Source organism: Chlorocebus sabaeus, chromosome 15, assembly GCF_047675955.1.
Source record: "Chlorocebus sabaeus isolate Y175 chromosome 15, mChlSab1.0.hap1, whole genome shotgun sequence".
In the NCBI taxonomy this organism is placed as follows: domain Eukaryota; kingdom Metazoa; phylum Chordata; class Mammalia; order Primates; family Cercopithecidae; genus Chlorocebus; species Chlorocebus sabaeus.
The window spans coordinates 4,547,706-4,562,997 of NC_132918.1; the positions used below are offsets into that span (position 1 = coordinate 4,547,706).

General features: G+C 38.4%; 1 protein-coding gene across 2 annotated transcripts in view; it reads right to left on the reverse strand.

Annotated features, from left to right (window-relative positions):
• Positions 1-15,292, reverse strand: part of VPS8 (VPS8 subunit of CORVET complex) — a 251,664-nt gene that overhangs the window by 39,020 nt on the left and 197,352 nt on the right. The window lies entirely within an intron of this gene.

Consider the following 15,292-nt stretch of genomic DNA (forward strand, 5'->3'; position numbering starts at 1 on the left):
TGTTCACAGTGTTACATTATTCATTATATGGATGATATACTTTGTGCTGCCCCCACTTGAGAAATATTACTCCAATGTTATGATCACTTGCAAAATTCGATTTCTCACACTGGTTTAATTATAGCTCCTGACAAAATTCAGACTACCACTCCTTACTCCTACTTAGAGGCCTCAGTAAATAACACTGCCATTGTGCCACAGAAAGTAACCATATGTAGGGATCAACTAAAAACATTAAATGGCTTTCAAAAATTACTAGGGGACATTAACTGGATATGACCTTCTCCAGGCATTCCTACCTATGCCATGAGTAATCTGTTTTCTATCCTTAGAGGAGAGCCTAGTCTCACTAGCCCTTGGCAATTAACAAAAGAAGCTGAGGCAGAGCTGCAGCTAATCAAAAAGCAAGTCCATAAAGCTCAAATAAATAGATCCAGAAAAGACTCTAGATTTGCTAATTTTTCCAACTCAGCATTTACCTACTGGTGTTATTGCCCAAGAGCAGGGCTTAGTAGAATGGTTTTTTCTTCCACATACAAATTCACTGACCCTAACTCCTTATTTGGATCAAATCGCTACTATGATAGGAAATGGGAGAACTCGGATTGTTAAATTACATGGATATGATCCTGGAAAAATTACTGTTCCTCTCACGAAGGCACAAATACAGCAAGCTTTTATAGTCTTACTTGGCAAACCCATTTAGCTGACTTTGTGTGTATTCTCGATAACCCTTTTCCTAAAACAAAACTGTTTCAATTTTTGAAATTAACTAATTGGATTCTCCCTAAAATAACTAAATTTAAGCCAACTGAAGGTGCTGGGAATGTTTTTACAGATGGGTCTATTAATAGTAAAGCTTCTTCTTTTTTTTTTTTTTTTTTTTTTTTCTTTTGAGACGGAGTCTGGCTCTGTCGCCCAGGCTGGAAGTGGCCGGATCTCAGCTCACTGCAAGCTCCGCCTCCCGGGTTTATGCCATTCTCCTGCCTCAGCCTCCCGTAAAGCTTCTTATTCCAGATCAAAAGGTAAAATTTTTCAGACGCCCTATACTTCACCTCAAAAGGCAGAGCTTGTAGCTGTAATTGAGGTATGACTGCTTTTGATATGCTTGTTAATGTGATTTCTGACTCTTCATACATGGTTCATTCCACAACATTAATAGAAAATGCTCAGTTACAATTTCATACAGATGAACAACTGATGACTTTATTTACCCAACTGCAAACAGCAGTTAAGAGGAGAATGCACCCTTTTTACATCACTTACATTAGGGCTCATACACCTCTTCCAGGACCTTGAACTGCAGGAAATCAAATGGCTGATCACTAGTGTCTAATGCTAGACACTTTCACAATTTAACCCATGTTAATACCTCTGGTCTCAAATGCAGATACAGCATTACCTGGAAAGAAGCTAAAGCTATCATCCAGCGATGCCCAACTTGCCAAATGGTGCATTCCTCATCTTTTACAAGAGGACTTAATCCTTGAGGACTGGAACCTAATTCTCTTTGGCAAATGGATGTCACACACGTTCCCTCATTTGGGAGACTAGCTTATGTACATGTATGTGTGGATACCTTTTCTCACTTTGGGCTACATGCCAATCAGGAGAGTCTTCTGCCTGTGTTAAATGTCACCTTTTGCAGTGTTTTGTAGTGATGGGCATTCCAGCTTTTATTAAAACAGATAATGTCCCAGGCTATACTAGCCAAGCTCTACCTACATTTTTCTCTACATGGAATATTAAACACATTACTGGCATCCCATATAATTCTCAAGGACAAGCCATAGTGGAAAGAATGAATCTCTCCCTGAAACAGCAGTTACAAAAACAAAAAAGGGGGAGAAACAGGTACTATGGGACACCTGATACGCAAGTGAATCTAGCATTATTAACTTTAAATTTTTTGAACCTGTCTAAAGGCCAGATGCTATCAGCAGCTGAAAAGCAGCTACAGAAACCAGCTGCAAAGACAGAAGCAGAACAACTGGTCTGGTGGAGAGATCTGATAAGAAAAAGTTGGGAAATAGGTAAAATAATAACTTGGGGTAGAGGTTACGCTTGTGTTTCTCCAGGACCGAATCAACAGCTGATTTGGATACCATTAAGACACCTGAAACCTTATCATAAGCCAGATGCCGAGGAAGAGATTCTGGGAGGAACCCGAGGACCCCCCGGTTGCAGCCATGTCAAGACTGATGCTGAGGAGGACCCCAACTGTCAAGAGCAACACCCGTTGAACACAGCCACCTACTTGGGGGCAGATTAAGAAGCTGTCACAGATGGCAGAAGAAAACCTGAGGAAAGCGGGACAACCAGTCACAATGAGTAATTTAATGGTAACTATGATAGTGGTGATTACCATTGCCATGAATATTCCTTCAACAAGGGCTGGCACAGAGAACAAGTACACTTATTGGGCATATTTATCAATCTTGGCTGGCAATAATGCCTGGATGTAATCACTTTGACACAGTTACACATGCTTTCTGATCTCAGGATTTACCATAATAAATCTGCTCCAATAATTGAGGCATACCACCCTCAAAAACCTATTTGTAAACAGGATTGGTTCCAGTTAGAAAAAACCAGTGTACTTGTTTGGGAAGACTGCATTGCAGAACAGGCAGAGGTGCTGCACAACGATTCCTATGGAATCATTATTGATTGGTCCCCTAAGGGGATGTTTAGCTTAAATTGCACCTCTCAGTCTGGGTGCCACGGTAACACTGTGTTCAGCTGGTCTGAACAAAATGGTCAGATGGTAGAAATGGTAAGAAGTATGGCAAGAGTTCCTATTATCTGGAACCATGGTGGTATAGTGGCACCTCAACCTCCAATGATATGGCCTGTTGTAGGAGTTAAACATAAGGATTTGTGGAAACTATGAATAGCTCTTAATAAGATCAAAATTTAGGAAAGAATAAAAAAGCATCTAGAAGGACACTCTACAAACTTGTCTTTGGATATTACGAAATTGAAAGAACAAATACTTAAAGTGTCCCAGGCATAATGCCAGGAACTGGAGTGCTTGAAGGAGCTGCAGACAAATTAGCAGCTAGTAATCTATTAAAATGGATAAAAATACATGGAAGGTCTTTGATTTCAATGATGATTGTGCTTTTAATCTGTGTTGTTTGTCTTTGTATAGTCTGCAGATGTGGATCCTGACTCCTGTGAGAAGTAGCTCACTATGCAAAGCTGCCTTTGCTTTTATCGCTTTGCAAAACAAATAAGGGGGACATGTTGGGAACAGGCCCCCAAATCTGGCCATAAACTGGCCCCAAAACTGGCCATAAACAAAATCTCTGCAGCACTGTGACATGCTTGTGATGGCCATGACGACCATGCTGGAAGGTTGTGGGTTTACTGGAATGAGGGCAAGGAACACCTGGCCCACCTTGGGTGGAAAACCGCTTAAGGTGTTCTGAAACCCCAAACAACAGCATGAGCGATCTGTGCCTTAAGGACATGTTCCTGCTGCAGATAACTTGCCAGACCCATCCCTTTATTTTGGCCCTTCCCTTTATTTCCTGTAGGAAATGCTTTTAGTTAACCTATAATCTATAGAAACAATGCTTATCAGTGGCATGCTGTCAATAAATATGTGGGTAAATGTCTGTCTGAGGCTCTCAGCTCTGAAGGCTGTGAGACCCCTGATTTCCCACTGCACACGCTATATTTCTGTGTGTGTGTCTAATTCCTCTAGCGCTGCTGGGTTATGGTCTCCACGACTGAGCTGGTCTTGGCAAGGAATGTCATGTATAATACATGCACCATATTAACTTACTTTTTAGCATTTTAAATGCCAGTTTATTGTCTTCTGGCCTCCTTTTTTTAAAAATAAGAAATTAGTCATCATTCTTATTTTTGTCTTTGGCTCCTTTTAAGATTTCTTCATCATCTTTGGTTTCAGCAGCTTGACTATGACTATGATGTGTTTGGGTATGGTTTTCTTTATATTTATTGTGCTAGAGGTTTGCTGAGTTTTTGACTCTATGGGTTGATGTTTGTTATGAAATTCGGGAAAACTTCAGATATTATTAGGTCCAATGTCCCCAGCTCCCATTCTCTTGCTCTTAATGTTCCAGAAATTCAATTATATATATATTCTATATTTGTTACATATATATTCATATATTTGTCTATCTTATATATCATAGATATATAATGTACATATATCTATAATTTATAAATACCTAACTTATATATTAATATATATCTATATAATATAGATATAGCTATAATTTGTATATATGATAGACTTCCAGATATTGTTTCACAGGTCACCGAGAGCTTTTTCACTTTCCTCAATTATTTTTGCCTTTGTGCTTTAGTTACAATTATCATTTCTATTGAACTGTATTCAAATTTACTAATTTTTTTCTTAGCGTTAAAAATGCTGTGGACACCTAATAAAATTTTCACTTTAGATACGTTTTTTGGCTCTACAATTTACACTTGGTTTTACTTCAGAGTTTCTACTTCTGTGCTGAGGTTTCTCCATGTGTTCAATCATTCTGCTAATCTTTTCCACAAAATACTTTAACATATTTATAATTTCTATGTTAAAGTCCTTCACAGCCAATTCCAGCATCTGGGTCATTCATAGGTCTGCTTCTACTGATGCTTTCTCTGTTGATTATAGGTTACACTTCCCTTCTTCCTCCTACTGATCCTATGATAGTTTGGGCTTTGGCTTTGTTAGGATTTATTGTGCTTTTGCCCTTAGTCCTGAGAAATCCCTTAGTCCTCAACCATAGCCCTCCTGCAGTTTCAAAAAATTTGAGGTATTTATCAATCCCTGTAACATAGCAACATTTACATTCAAAACTCAGCACCAGGCAGCTGCTGAAATCTCTGCTTAGTTCTTTAGGACCTGATGCTGCTTTCTGGAAGCACTGTCTGTCTGTACACAATTTGGAAAACTGCAAAGAGAACTTGGGGCTCCCTCTTCAGTAGCATGCTTCTTTCTGAGATTTTCTCCCTCAATTTAGAGCTGCTTTGGTAGTCTTGTACTTTGACCTCTGTTTCTTCAACCCAGTAAGAATGAGACTTGCTATTCAAGCTCTTCTCTCCAGTGCTCCATGGCAAGCCAAGAAGTGCCCTAGAAAAGCTGGTTAAATGTAAAACTCGTCTAGTTTGTTTCTCTTCTTTCAAGGTTTGCATTCCCTATAGTTTCTGCCTGCTTCCAGTTGCTCTCTAAACAATGTTTTTTTCATATTTTACCTAGGGCTTATAATTATTAGCAGAAAAGTCATCTAATATAGGCTGCTCTGCCATTACTGGAATTAGAACTCTATTACGTCTCTTCAGATTTTTTTTTTTTTTTTTTTAAACTCTGTGTCCCTACTTCTTTTAGGATTCCAATTAGATGTATATTTGGCCACTTGAAGTTGTTCCACAGTTCACCAATGATCTATTCATTTCTTTTTCTTTTTTCTTTTTTGAGATAGGGTCTTGCTTTGGTGCCCAGGCTGGAGTCCCATGGCACAATCATAGCTCACTGCAGCCTTGACCTTCTGGCTCAAGTGATCTTCTTGCCTCAGCTCCTCAGCTGGGACTACAGGCATGTGCCATCACGCTTGGCTAATTTTTAAAAAACTTTTGTAAAGACAGGGCCTCATCATGTTGTCCTGACTGGTCTAAAACTTCTGGGCTCAAGTGATCCTCCTGCCTTGGCCTCCCAAAGTGCTGGGATTACAGGCATGAGCCACTACACCAAGCCCTGTTCATTTCTGTTTAGTCTTTTTTCTGTGTTTGATTTGGCATAGTTTCTATTGCTATATTGTTAAGTTCACTAATCATTTCTTCTCCAATGTCCATTCTGCTATTAATCTTATCTAGTATAACTCTTCATCTCAGACATTGTAGTTTTAATCTCTAGATGTTCTACTGGTTCTTTCTAACTTCCATATTTCCATTTGACATATGCAATTGTTCTTCTAGCTTCTTGAACATATGGAATACAATTGTAACTTTAAATGTCCTTGTCTACTAATTTTATCATCTGGGTCATTTCTGTGTTAGTTTCAATGGGTTTTTTTTTTTTCCTCATTATCATGGCTTATATATTCCTGCTTCTGTGCATGCCTAGTAATTTTTGATCAAATACTAGACATTGTGGATTCTATCTTGTTGGGCATTGGATATTTTAATAATTCTTTATACATTGCTAAGCTCTGTTCTGCAATGTGGTTAAAACACTTGGAAATAGTTTTATCTTTTTAGGTTTTTGCTTTTAAGTTTTGTTAGGGGAGATCAAAGTGGCAGTTAGTTTAAAGTTAATTTTTTCCCCACTACTGAGGCTAAGAACTTACTTAGTACTCTCAGTGCTACCTTGGGATTTATGAAGATTTCAGGCTGGCTGGTGGGAGCAAGCATTATTTCTGACTCTCTGTGAGTCTGTGACATTGTTCAATCTAATCCTTTTGGGTGGCACTTTTTTCTTCGACCTGAAGTAGTTTCCTCACACAGTGGGTAAGTGGGTAAGTACTAAACTGAATACTCAAAAGTTACCTTCTGCAGATCTATGGAGCCCTCTGTATGGCTCTCTCCTAATACTCCATCCTGCAAACTCTAGCCACCTTGTCTTTCCTGGGCTCTGAGCTCTGTCCCCTTGACCCAGAGAGACTAAGCTCTGCCTTGGTTCTCCCTCTCTGAGTCATGGCGTGAAAACTTTCTCCAGGGAGTAATCTGGTAGAAATCCTAGAGTTTATGTCATTTGTTTCTTATTTTTCAGGGGTCACTATCTTTCACTGCCTAGTGTCCAATGTCTTATGAACCATTATTTTATATATTTTGCCCCTCCCCCCTCCAAAAAAAACCCTCCAAATGCATCTTGTCCTGAAGTGAAAGTCTTCATGTTACATTTATAAAATCCAAAAAATTCTGAATTCTGAAACATATCTGGCCAAAGTGACTTAGACAAGGGCTTGTGGACTTACACAAGTATGCATTCCCACTAGTAGTGCATAGAAGTATCTCTCTCCTCACATCCTTATCAATGTAAATGCATACGTATTTTTAATGTGTCTCAGTTTAATTATGTATTTTTAAATATTTGCCAGCTTAATAAGTAAAAAAAAAATGGTATTGTATAGTTGATTTAGCTTGCATTTCTTTGATCACTGGTAAAATTGCATTTTTTTCACTTTTTATTGGACAACAGAATTTATGACCTTATCTCATATTTCCATCAAAGCCTTAGTTCTATAAAAATACTAAAAACAATTTCTTGGTATTATTTTCATCCTTAGTTCTGTCTGTATGAAGATTTTTCTGCATCAAAGGGAAATGTACAAATTTACAGAACTTCAAAAGTCTGACTGTTACGCAGCTCTGGAAAATAAGTGAGAACTGGGCTGGTAATACAAATCTGGCTATCTATTCATTTTCTACAACTGCAATCACCATTCAGTGTTTCCTAAGAATAAAACCAAACTCTTGATCGAACAAATCATTTGTCTCCTAATCTAAAGTAGGTTTCCCTCATGTTACTCTCCCTGTAATATTCTATTATTTCCCTTTATGTCAATTAAATACCTATCACAATTTGAAACTATATATTTGATATAATGCATGCTTACCTGTTTACCAGGGTCTTTAAGGCTAACCAGGCCCTGTCTACCCACTTCTTCAACCTCATTTCTGGCCATTTTCCCTTTTAGGCACTATGTTCCAGCTGCTGATCTTTTTTCAGTTCCTTGAACAAGTCATTTGTCTCCTCAGATCCTTTGTGCTTGCTGTTCTCTCTTGCCTGAAATTTCTTGCCTGAAATGTTTTTCACAAGGCTGGTACCACCTTAGCCTTCAAGTCTTGGCTTAAATATTACCTCTGCATATAAAGATTCCCTAACCATCTAAAGTACGTTTCCCTCATGTTATTTTCCCTATAATATTCTACTATTTCCCTTTATGCCAATTATGTACCTATCACAATTTGAAGCTATATATTTGATATAATGCTTATTTATTTAATTATTTATGTCTAGTTCCCTTACTAGATGGCAAGCTATATGATAGTGGGAACTATGGTTATTTTTTTATTCACCAATGTATTGTCATACTAGGAATAGTGTTTGGCTCAATGCAGGCATACATGAAATACCGGCTGAAGTAATGAATCACTTAACACTAAATACTGGCTGAAGTAATGAATCACTTAGTACTACAGAACAATAACAAGATTATTGGAAAATGGCCAAAAGTATCCTCAAAATGCTGCATTTATATTAGGATGATCAATCATCTCTATGTACTCCTGAGACATACTAACCTTCATTTAATTTATAAGTTTAATGTTGAAGACACTCTTTTGAGAAATGACACTACTGCTGAACACTGAAATCTCATTTTTTAGTATTTGGTTTAATTATAGAAATATATATTTAATTATAGTAATAGAGTATTGATATGACCTATTTATATCAGAAAGCTAATATTCTTTTAAAACGGACAAATGAAAACAGGCATTAATATCACTGTTCCTATTTCATTAAATGGCACGTAAACTGAATCTCCAAGTATAGTGGGAATTCAAAATAATTAAGCAATGTGCAATGGTTAACAGAAAATTATGGCTAGTGAACATAAATATCATTTACTGAATACTTACTTGGAAGTTGTTCATACTTCCTCCTGGCATTATTTGTACATTTACCCCAAAAGACAAAACATTTTCCTAGAGAACAATAAACACCAAGAAATAAAACCAGTTCCAAGTAGTGGGGAAAAACTCAGTTGATTTTGAACAATACCATATAAAACTCCCTAATGAGTGTCTAAGAATGTTCTTGCTTTTGAAGTTTTAAAAGGAATAACAACTTGAATGTTCTGGTACATAACAATGTGTTAGCTTATTACCTACTCTCAAGAACTCCAAGCCCTGTTAATTGAAATCTAGCAAATCTTAGATATTTTTCTTTGAATTTATATCAAGTTGCCTGTTGACTAACAAATACTATTTTTTTAACAATTAATAGCAAGATAATTTCTTCTCATGCTAATCAATGCCAAAGAAGGTTGTTATTTGCTACTACGAATTTAATAAAGAAATAATCAAAGGAGAAATTTAAATTATTTGATAGGCCAGGAGCAGTGGCTCACGCCTGTAATCCCAGCACTTTGGAAGGCCGAGGTGGGTGGATCACAAGGTCAGGAGATCGAGACCATCCTGGCTAACATGGTGAAACCCCGCCTCTACTAAAAACAAAAAATTAGCCGGGTGTGGTGGCGGGCGCCTGTAGTCCCAGCTACTCAGGAGGCTAAGGCAGGAGAATGGCATGAACCTGGGAGGTGCAGCTTGCAGTGAGCCAAGATCGTGCCACTGCACTCCAGCCTGGGCGACAGAGTGAGACTCCATCTCAAAAATCATAAATAAAATTTAAAAAATAAATTATTTGATTGAGTAATGTTTGTTGAGAAAATATACTAGAATGTTGAGTACTTCAGTTGAGATTAGTTTCTCCTGTGGGTAGTATGTAGAGAAATCAGAAAGAGAATCAGATGGATTTACAAGGCCTATTCTATAGACCTGATTTTTAGTAAGCTTGGGGGAAGGAGGAAGAGGGGGAGATAAGGAAAGAAAGTAATTTGGGTCATTTCTTTTTTTGAAGACTAAAAGTGCTTATTTCAGAGGAAAGCAGGCTTTCTGGGGAATAACGCCCATCACATCTATGTAACCTTGTTGGCAGACAACTATTATGTCTGAATTATTGGTTGCATATATTGACCAGTGATGAAAAAAGCAGTGAGACAGAAGTGGCAGGAAGAAAGACTTTATGTGCCATGACCATAGTTTTGAGGGTAACTCTTGCATCCTATAGAGCTGGAGCCAGAAACTGAAGAAGTAAAAGTTAATTATCTCATATCTTGGAAAAAGATGAAATAAAAAGCTATTTGACAGAAGGATCCCATTACAAAGGCAGTGAGGGGACTCCAGTGCATTCACCATCTTCTAGGTGTAGAGCGCAACAGGTGGAAGCTGACTGGCTGTTTCAGCTTGATGTCTGAGTCACTGGGCCCTCTTGTGCTGCTCTCCATGCACTGTGTAGGAACTTAACCAGGATGACAGATTTTTAAAGGAAATTAAGGGAGCAAAGTAAAACTTTCCTATAACAAAATTTAATAGAAACCATCATAGTAGAAATAGTATTTTCATTTTGAATTTTCTTATAACTGGAAATGTGAATGGTTCACACAATGGTGAGAAATCTTAATTAGGACTGCCAATATGGTATGGATGTATTTGAAAAATCAGCTTTACCAGGTTTCAATAAAGCCAGAATAAAAACAGATTAGGCTGGTGTTAGGACAATTCAGGGTGATAATGGTCTTACAAACTTGAGGTCAAATACTGGCCCTCATTCTCTGAGCTACAGATAGTTCCTACAGTTGTAAAATAAGGATATCACCCTCATAACTTGATGTAAAGACTAACTTAACATAAAACATCTAACACGTGTATTTGATAAATTTCATATCCTCTTCCTTCTTATGTTACCTCACCCACTAGATCTTTTTACAATATCTTATGCAAGAAAATCAAGGGACACAGACAGCTAGAGGAAAATTTAAGAAAAAACAAAATAGTTCTCATTCTGTCTTCCATACAATTACAATAAAGAGTCTAGATTTGATCTTACTGAAGTTTCCTGATAACGAAAATGTTGGGTCATCTTTCCTGTCCTGCAGAATGAGATAGCCTCAGAAACAAACCTGCTGCTGATGTGTAGATCCAATTTTAAAATGGTTTCCCCTGAGAACTGCAACAAGACAAGGATGCCCACTTACATCTATTCAGCTTAGTACTGGAAGTCCTGGCCAGAGCAATCAGACAAGAGAAAGAAAGAAAGGACACCCAATCAGTAAAGAGGAAGTCAAACCATCACTGTTCACCAATGACATGATTGTATACCTAGAAAACCCTAAAGACCCATCCAATAAACTCCTAGATCTGATAAAGGAATTCAATAAAGATTTAGGATACAAAATTAACATACCCAAATCAGTAGCACTGCTATACACCAACAACAAACCAAGAGAATCAAGAACTCAATCCGTTGTACAATAGCTGCAAGAATAAATAAATAAATACATACATACATACATACATAAAATACTTAGGAATATACCCAACCAAGGAGTTGAAAGACCTCTACAAGGAAAACTACAAAACACTGCTGAAAGAAATCATAGATGACACAAACAAATGGAAATACTTTTGCTCATGGATGGGTAGAATCAATATTGTGAAAATGACCATACTGCCAAAAGCAATCTACAGATTCAACGCAATTCCCATCAAAATACCATCATCATTCTAAATAGAACTAGAAAAAAAAAATCCTGAAATTCACATGGAACCAAAAAAGAGCCCACACAGCCAAAGCAATACTAAGCAAAAAGAACAAATCTGGAGGCGTCACATTACCCAACTTCACACTATACTACAAGGGTATCGTTACCAATACAACGTGGTACTGGTATAAAAATAGGAATGCAGACCAATGGAACAGAGCAGAGAAACCAGGTGTAAAGCCAAATACTTACAGCTAACTGATCTTTGACAAAGCATACAAAAACATAAAGTGGGGGAAGGACACCCTATTCAACAAAAGGTGCTTGGGATAATTGGCAAGCCACATGTAGAAGAATGAAACTGGATCCTCAACTCTCACTGTATACAAAGTCAACCCAAGATGCATCAAAGACTTAAATCTAAGACCTGAATCCATAAAAACCCTTCTAAGCATTAGCTTAGGCAAAGACTTCGTGATCAAGAACCCAAAAGCAAATGCAAAAAAAAAAGCCCAAATAAATAAATGGAACCTAATTAAACTAAAAAGCTTCTGCACAGGCGAAGAAAAATCAGCAGAGTAAACAGACAACCCATAGAGTGGGAGAAAATATTCACAAACTATGCATCCACCAAAGGACTAACATCCAGAATCTATAAGGAACTCAAACAAATCAGCAAGAAAAAAACAACACCGTCAAAAAGTGGGCAAAGGACACGAATAGACAATTCTCAAAAGAAGATATATAAATGGCTTTACATGTGAAAAAATGCTCAACATCACTAAACTATCAGAGAAATGCAAATTAAAACCACAGTAAGCCATCGCTTTACTCCTGCAAGAATGGCCCTAAAAAATAAAAAAATATTAGATGTTGGCATGGATGTAGTGGAAAGGGAACACGTTTATACTGCTGGTGGGAATGTAAACTAGTACAACCATTATGGAAAACAGTACGGAGGTTCCTTAAAGAACTAAAAGTAGAACTACCATGGGATGCAGCAATTCCATTACTTGGTATCTACCCAAAGGAAAAGAAGTCATTATACAAAAAAGACACTTGTACATGCATGTTTATAGCAGCACAATTTGCAACTGCAAGACGTGGAACCAACCTAAAATGCCCACCAACCAAGGAGTGGATAAAGAAATGTGGTATACATACACCATGGAATACTACTCAGTCATAGAAAGAAACAAAATAATGGCATTTGTACAACCTGGATGGAGTTGGAGACCATTATTCTAAGTGAAGTAACACAGGAATAGAAAACCAAGCATCTTATGTTCTCATTTATAAGTGGGAGCTAAACTATGAGAATGCAAAAGCATAAGAAGGATGCAATGGACTTTAGGGACTCAGGGAGGCGGGAAGGACTGGAGTGAAGTGAGGGATAAAAGAATACACATTGGGCATAGTGTACACTGCTTGGCTGATGGGTGCACCAAAATCTCAGAAATCACCACTAAATAACTTTTCCAAGTAATCAAAAACCACCTGTTCCTCAAAAACTATGGAAATAAAAAATTTAAAAATAAAATTAAATAAAATGGTTTCCCCTTTCTTGATGCTTGAGAAGGAAGAAATTCAATGAAACAGACTACCTTTCTTTGCTGCAGGAGGTGTGGGGAATAAGGGAAGAGGGCCACCAATGTAGTGTAAATGGCTTTCAAAATTTTACACCAATTCATGAAAAATTTCTCAAGAAAACATGGAATAAAAGGGAATTTCCTAAACATGATATAAAGGTTACATACTAAAATTCTACAGTTAACATTATACTTACCAATGAAAAAATAGAATGCCATAAGTATTGGCACATGTAAGTACTTAACTTGGTCCTTGCTTGCCTAATGAGCTTCACCTCATACCACTCTCTCTGACCCTCTTGATTCCATTCTGCTTACCTTCTAGTTCTGTGTTTATTCCATGTATTGTTTCCTCTGCCTGCAATACTCCCCTTGCTGTCTACCCTTGCACTTAAACTTGTCTAGCTTACTCCTCTTTTTTTCCCTTCAAGGGAAGCTAACATGGCACTTCTAGGAAGCCTTCCATGATCCCTCATACCTATTTTATATCTACTCATTATCTTACAGCATAGTTCATCTGTAAGTACTTGCGGTATAATAAAAATACATATATTTGGCCTTTGTCTTAGGTTCCCAGCATACAGCTCCTAAAACAAGTGGAATCTCCTGAGTGATGAGAGTGTCTTTTGCATGAGAATAAGATGACTGGTGACTGGAGACCCCTAGGTAGCTTCAGCATGGGAGCTGGGTGTCAGAAAGACCAAGCCATGGTTAGAGGTTTGGAACTTTCAGCCCCATCTCCCAACCTGTGCAGAGGGGAGAGGGGCTGGAGATTGAGCTCAACCATAAACGGCCAATAATTTAAACAGGCATGACTAAATAATGAAACCTCCAAAAAAACCTGTTAATGGTGGGGTTGAGGAGTTTATGGGTTAGTGTAGACACTGATGTGCTAGGAAAGTGCTAGGCCCAGAAAGGGCATGGAATCTCTACCACTCCTTATCCCCCTCCCCAACCTTGCCCTATGCATCTCTTCCATTTGGCTCTTCCTCAGTCTCATCCTTTATAATAAATTGGTAAATGTAAATAAAGTGTTTCCTGAGTTCTGTGAGTCATCCTTGTGAATTACGGAACCCGAGAGGGGGTCATGGGGACCACTGAATTTGCAGCCAAGTCAGACAAAAGTAGGTAGCCTGAGTACTTTGTGACTGACATCTAAAGTGAGGAACTGTCTTATGGAACTGAACCCTTAAACTATGGAGTCTCTAACTCTAGGTAGTATTAGAATTGAACTGAATTGGAGTCAGAAAAAACTTGAGAGTACTTAGTTAAAAATCCTTCATTGACTGTAACCTCTGCAAGACAAGACCATGTTTGCCTTGTCTACCATTGTATCCCCAGGCACCAGGCAAGAGCCTATCACACTGTTCAATAAAAACTTGGGGAAGGTATAAATGGAAAGGCTACCACTGGAGAGTAGAAGTTCTACATTGTTATCTGGAGAGATGTTAGTCACGAGGTTTTCTCAGGCTTTGCTTCTAATACAATGCTGATGGCTGATGAAACAAAAAGAGAGGCCAGGTGCGGTGGCTCATGCCTGTAATCCCAGAACTTTGGGAGGCCGAGGCAGGTAGATCACGAGGTCAGGAAATCGAGACCGTCCTGGCTAACACAGTGAAACCCCGTCTCTACTGAAAATACAAAAAGTTAGCAAAGCGTGGTGGCATGCACCTGTAGTCCCAGCTACTCAGGAGGCTGAGGCAGAATGGCGTGAACCCAGGAGGTGGAGCTTGCAATGAGCCGAGATCACACCACTGCACTCCAGCCTGGGCAACAGAGCGAGACTCCATCTCAAAAAAAAAAAAAGAAACAAACAGAGAAAAGTAACAAGCCCAACTTTTCACTATGTGATGTGAGGGCCAACTATAGGATAGGGGAGCACAGAGGAAGGAACGGGAAGCCGAAAATATGATACTACTTCAAAGAGGAAGTATAGCTGAGTAGAGCACAATGATCAAGTCCCAGTCCCAGTGACTTCTCCACATTGAACCCCTTGTGTTGTCAAGCTCTGTTCTCCTGAAAACTATCAAGCGGTAGAGTTCAAATTCTGCTCCACTGCCTGCTTTAAAAAAAAGGCTGTAAAATACATAAAATTATCATCTAGTCCAGCAGTCAGACTCCAAAGGCAGTGAAAGAGCACATGTGCATGCACCTTGTCCATCATCAGCCCTCCTTAAAAGTCATAATTCTGCACTCTTATCATGTAGGTATTCATTGGTACTTGCAAGTATTCAGTCGTACTTGCTGGGCTGTTACTCTGTCAAAGGGTCTTAAAAACAGGCTCATGTGTGTACACCTCATCTGTCCAACTAGATCTTCAGCCTTTTAAAGGCAGAAAATGTCATCTGTTGTTCTCAAATTCATGTTTTTTCTGTACTGAGAGAGGAGAGGCTCTTCAAA